General features: G+C 40.0%; 1 pseudogene; it reads left to right on the forward strand.

Annotated features, from left to right (window-relative positions):
- Positions 1-954: 954 nt before the first annotated feature.
- Positions 955-3,279, forward strand: LOC121104131 (annotated as a pseudogene).
- The last annotated feature ends 3,149 nt before the right edge of the window (positions 3,280-6,428 follow it).

Raw genomic sequence — 6,428 nt, forward strand, 5'->3', positions numbered from 1 at the left:
TAATATATATTATTAAAATTTTCTCACCTTTTAAAAAACTTTTTAGATGTGTCTACTAGAAACTTGAACATACCATATGTGGCTTGCATTACATTTCTACCACTGGACACCACTGCTCTATTCATGGATCATAATGTCTAACGGTTAAAATGGTCCTGACCCTATACACGAAAGTTTGCTGATACATCTGACCTCACCTTCCGCCTGAGAATCTGCACACGTTTTGGCATGGAGTAGATTTCTCTCACTACCAATATTCAAAACTCTAAGAAATAAATGTAGTATTTTATTATCTCTATAAGAAGTTTTAATTTATAGTTTGGGAATTTCCACAGCATCTATATTTTAGAGAGAAAACAAATATTTCACACACACACACACACACCCCGCACACACTGATTTCATACTTACTCCTTCCTGCACAGTTTGAGTGTAGATTTATTCAGACTGTATGTAAACATAATGGATTTTACTTAGTTTTCAACATTTACTGAGTGTCTGTTGTTTGTTACAAGCACTTACTTGCACAAGCATACCTTGTTTTATCGCACTTCACTTTATTGTGCTTTGCCGATGTTGCGTTTTTTACAAATGGGAGCTTTGTAGCAACCATGCGTCCAGCAAGTCTATCTGGGCCATTTTCCCACTTTGTGTGCATTTGCTCACTTTGCGTCTCTGTGTCACATTCCAGTAATTCTCGCAATATTTCAAATTTTTTCATTATTGTTGTGTCTATTCTCATGATCTGCGATCAGTGATCTCTGATGCTGCTACTGTCATTGTTTCGGGGCACCATGAAGCACGCTCATGCAAGACACGAACGTAACCGATAAATGTGTGGCTTCTGACTGGTCCACAGCCCAGGAGGTCCGCCGTCTCTCCCCCTCTCCTCAGACCTCCCTATTCCCTGAGACACAACAATATTGAAATTAGACCCGTTGATAGAATGCTACAATGGCCTCTAAGTATTCAAGTGAAAGGAAGAGTCACACATCTCTCACTTTAAATCCAAAGCTAATCATGATTAAGCTTAGTGAGGAAGACGTGTTAAAAGACAAGAAAAGCCAAAAGCCCAGCCTTTTGTGCCAAACGGTTAGGCAAGTTGTGAATGCAAAGGAAGGTTTCTCAAAGGTAATTAAAAGTGCAACTCCAGTGAGCACATGAATGATAAGAAAGTGAAGCAGCCTTATTGCTGATATGGAGGAAGTTTCAATGGTCTAGATGGAAGATCAAACCAGCCACCATATTCCCTTCAACCAAAGCCTAATGCAGAGCAAGGGCCTAACTCTCTTAGTTCTATGAAGGCTGAGAGGTGAGGAAGCTGGTTCATGAGGTCTGAGGAAAGAAACCATCTCTAGTATGTGGAAGTGCAAGGGGAAGCAGCAAGTTCTCCAGAAGATCCAGCAAAGATCATTAATGAAGGTGACTACACTACGCAACAGATCTGCAGTGTATATGAAATAGCCCTCTATTGGAAAAAGGTGCCGTCTAGGACTTTCACAGCTAGACAGAAGTCAATGCCTGGTTTCAAAGCTTTGAAGCGCAGGTTGACTCTTTTGTTAGGGACTAATGCCCCTAACTTTAAGTGGATTTTAAGTGGAAGCCAATGCTTGTTGACCATTCTGAAACTCCTAGGGCCCTTAAGAATTATGTTAAGCCTGTGTTCTATAAATGGAACAACAAAGCCTGATGACAGCACATCTATTTACAACATGGTTTGCTGAATATTTTAAGCCCACTGTTGAGACCTACTGTTCAGAAAAAAGATTCTTTTCAAAATATTACTGCTTATCGATAATGTACACGGTCTCGCAAGAGCTCTGCTGGAGATGTACCATGAGATTAATGTTATTTTCATGCCCGCTAACACAACATCCATTCTGCAGCCCATGGATCAAGGCGCCATTTCAACTTCTGAGTCTTATTATTTAAGAAATATGTTTCATAAGGCTATAGCTGCCATAGACAGTGATTCATCTGATGGATCTGGGCAAAGTAAATTGGAAACATTTTGGAAAGAATTCACCATTCTAGATGCCATTAAGAGCATTCGTGAGCCATGGGAAAGAGTCAAAATATCAACACTAAGAGGAGTTTGGAGGAAGTTGATTCCAACCCTCATGGATGACTTTGAGGGGTTCAAGCCTTTAGTTGAAGGAGTACCTGCAGATGTGGTGGAAATAGCAAGAGAACTAGAAGTAGAAACAGAGCCTGAAGATGGGACCGAGTTGCTGCGATCTCACGAAATTTGAACAGATGATGAGTTGCTTCTTATAGATGAGCAAAGAAAGTGGTTTCTTGAGATGGGATTGAGACAGAGTAGGGACGGGAGCCAGGGCCCCTCCCCAAACCCTAAACTGATGTAACTATTCCATAAAAATAAAATGCCCTAAAAGAAAACACTTAAGTCTGACTCTTTTGAGCAATACACCCTACAGGAACGCAGAAAACACTATGTCCGCTTAAAGGAGGGAGTCAGCCGACCAAAAGAACTAGTGAAATCCAGACCAAACCAGTCTGCACCAGGCCAGACTCCCAACGCTGGTATTCGAGTGTGCACGGTGACTACCAGGCGTACACCGAAGTGACATCTCCCTCGTTACCATGCTAACAATCACACCCAGCCGCTGCGGCTTAACATGCTAATGAGACATGCAACGTACGGCAAAGCATGAAAGTAGGCAAGTGCCAAGGGACAGCCCACCTCTCCATGCTTAAATGTCACCCGTCCCCCCAACCCCAATTTTAAAAACTCACTCTGACCTCTCCAGGGAGTCAGCCTGAGGATTCTTCCTCTGTGCTGTGTCCTTCATGCTCAAGCATAAGGCCCAGAAAGCCTTGTCTGAAAACTCCATTTTGGCCTCTTGTCAAGTTCTATTGATTAGGGTCCCTCCAAGGGCCCAGGTTGGTAACAATCAATTCCCGGCGAAGATGCTATGATGACTGTTGAAATGACAACACAATGTAGCATACTGCTTAAACCGAGTTGATAAAGCAGCTGCGGGGTTTGAGAGGCTTGACTCCAATTTTGAAAGAAGTTGTACTGGGTCTAAAATACTATCAAACAGCATCATATCCTACAGAGAAATTGTTCACAAAAGGACGAGTCAATCGATGTAGCAAACTTCATTGTCTTAGTTTAAGAAATTGCCGCAGCCACCCCGACCTTCAGCAACCACAGCCCATATCAGTCTGCAGCCATGACCATCGAGGCAAGACCCTCCACAGCAAAGACACTGTGGTTCACTGAGAGCTCAGACGGTAGTTAGCAACTTTTAGCAACATTTTTTAATGGAGGTATGAACATTTTTTAGATATGATGCTGTGAACACACTTAATAGACGACGGCATCATGTAAACATAACTTTTATATGCCGTGAAAATCAAAAGAAAATCCTTTGACTTGCTTTATTGAGATATTTTCTTCATTGTGGTAGTCTGGAACTGCACCCGACATGTCTCCAAGGTATGCTTGGATCAAGTCATTAATCCCCCAGACAATAAGATAAGCACTATTCCTACTCTCATTTTATAGAGAGGGAAATAGAGGCAGTAAGAGGTTAGGTAACTTGTGCATGGTCACGTGGCTAAGAATTAAATGGACCTGGGATTCAAAACCAGGCACTCTGTCTCCAGACCCTCCACTTCTACCATTACGCAACTCTCCCTCTTGTTGATGACAGTTCTTCACTTTCTAGAATGAAAAGCAGAGTGATCTAAATTAAGATGTGGTGATTATTTATGATGTATGTAGTTTCTGTAATTGTCTGAAGGATTTGGATATTGCACCTTTTTCACTACCCTGTAAATAAAAATCTCTCCTTCGGCATTATCCCCTGGGTCTGCTTCAGGGTCACCAGGACAAGTACAGGCATTCCGCTGACATCATAAATCGAATGGTTTACCAGAATTTGCATGCTACGTGCCTTCTAAACAAAGCCAGCTGACACTATTTAGGTCTCTTTTTAAAAACCTTTTTTTTTTTTTAATTTAACAAAACACATCTTGCTGAGAACCTAGATGCCAATTTCATGTGTATTAAAATATCAGAATTCCTTTGAAGGATTATAATGGGAATGCTGACAGACCCTTCCCTGCATCAGGTTTGGGTGGGTGGTACTACCGTATGTATCTGTTGTCATGGCATATCTGTGCAGTAAAATTAAAATCTCGGTCAGGAATCAGATAGAAGCTTGATATTTTTGATTCACTCTTCTCTGTTATTGCTTATTATCCTAGAAGATCTATATTTTTTTTTGGCATCTTGAAAACAAGGAGTCTGGTTCCTATTTCTTTAGGCTATATAAATATACCCTGTTTATAATAAAATGATAGGCAAATACACTTAAAGTTGGAAAACACGACCACAGAAAACATTTTTTCTCTCTTTAGTGAACACCCTGATATACTTTCATTATTGCTAAACTTTTGCCCATGGCCAAAAGAACATTCTTCACATTTTAACAGACTCAGAGATTTCTTTCATGTGGTCTGAGTATATTCTATTGTAGATATGATTGTGGTTATAAAAAATAACAAAGCTCATATCTTACGAACATACAATGCTGTAATATATGTTCTAGTACTTGCGGTAATATAACCATATTTTCCTTTTTTTTACATTTATAAGTATTTCAATGTTTTACCTTGTAAAGCAATGAACTTTTAAGACAGTGAAGTAGAAAGGAGAATCAGGAAGATACAGATTTGGGTCTAGGTACTAGCTATTTACTAGCTAGGTAACTTTGAATAAGCCTTTTAACCTCCCTGATTCTCAGATTCCTTACATTTCTAGGGGGACAATAATATCTACTTCCCAGGGGGCTTGTGAAATATATAGAATTGACAAAAATGAAAAACCTCACATACTGGATACTGCATAAATAGTATCTCCCATGCCTCATCACTTCTCTCTTTCACCAATTCAGCAAGTTCAGTTTAAGGCAATTTATAGGTGAAGGAATAGTTGCAATTTTGGAAACTACATATAAATCACACTAAGAAACATATTATTCTTCCTATTTTTAAAAAACAGACTTGTTTTTCATAGACATTTAAAATTTTTCTATTTCCTCTCTACATCTGACTTGTTTCATATTTTTGGAAGGCATTAGTATACCACAGCTTTTAGGTAACAGGTTCCTAGAGGACAGAAAGACTAATTCTAAATATTAAATCATAACATTCATACATCAATTACTATTTTCTTCTACTCTTGGGTTTCTTGTGAATGATTCTCTCTTAATTGCTATGATTAGATTATAATTTAGCAAATTATATTTACGATGTAAATTGTAGACGGATCTCTGATTGTAGCAGACACTCTTGGTGCCTGGCATCTTATCCCTTGGGCTACTTCTAATTTTAGCCATAATTTTAGATTTCTGCACAGTGTCCCACCTAAAACAAGTGCGCCATCTCTGTTTTCTGCCTGCCAAGTCAGGAAAGCCACTGGAACCTATTTGACTTGTGCATCTGCTAGACCTAGAGGTCTACAAGAGTTATCAACACCCATTTGCCTGGGAATGGCAACCAGTGGGGGATGGAAACCATTTGATACATGCTCTAGGCTTCTATTTTTCCCAATACATTTTGCACCCTCCTTAGTGATACTGACGGAATCAAGCCCCTGTGTCTACAGCAGCCATATACCCAATCTGCTCTTTGATTGGTGTTTCCTCTTTCCCTACCTAGCTCTCTGCTTCCTCACTCCTACTTCTTTGAATCACTTCTCAGATAAACTACTAACACACAAGTCCTTACCTTGGGCTCTGCTTTCAAAAGAACCTATTAGTCTAAGACTCTGATTTTGCAGCTTGCCTCTTAAAATTCTTAATGGCTCCTTTCTCCCTCCAGGATAGCCCAAACTCTTCAAAATAATCAAGGAAAATGCTTCAGGATCTAACCTATACTTAATGTCCTACTGGCTGTCCCACATGCTTCCTAAACTAGCAGCATTCAGCAACTTGCCAATCTACGCTATCCTGTGTTCTTACATGCCATTGTATCTTTACAGATGCTTTCTTGGCTGAGAAAATTCTTTCCTCCCTTATTTGTCCTTTATCCTCAGTTCACTAGTACCACCCCCACCAGTGGCTCAATCAAGTATTTCTATGCGCACACATACTTCCATCATATTCACCATTCTGTTATACCTAATTGTAGCTTCTGATCTAGGAAATGGCGAAAATTGGTTGGCAAATATCGCTCCTCAATTCCTGAGCACTATCAATGAGAAGGGAAGGCACTTTGAGGGGAAACAGCATTAGGTGGAACAGACTTGCCCTGGTGATAAACTGTGTTGGAAATGAGAAAGCATCTGTTGGTTGCCCTGTGGCTCTAGATGGGATAGAATCCAATTGGTGGACTGGTGAAAAAGTAGGTTGTTACCTCACCCAGTTTTTTAAATTAATGACGAAGTTCTGGGA

This window comes from Ursus maritimus, unplaced genomic scaffold, assembly GCF_017311325.1.
Source record: "Ursus maritimus isolate PB19 unplaced genomic scaffold, ASM1731132v1 scaffold_1, whole genome shotgun sequence".
Lineage (NCBI taxonomy): Eukaryota > Metazoa > Chordata > Mammalia > Carnivora > Ursidae > Ursus > Ursus maritimus.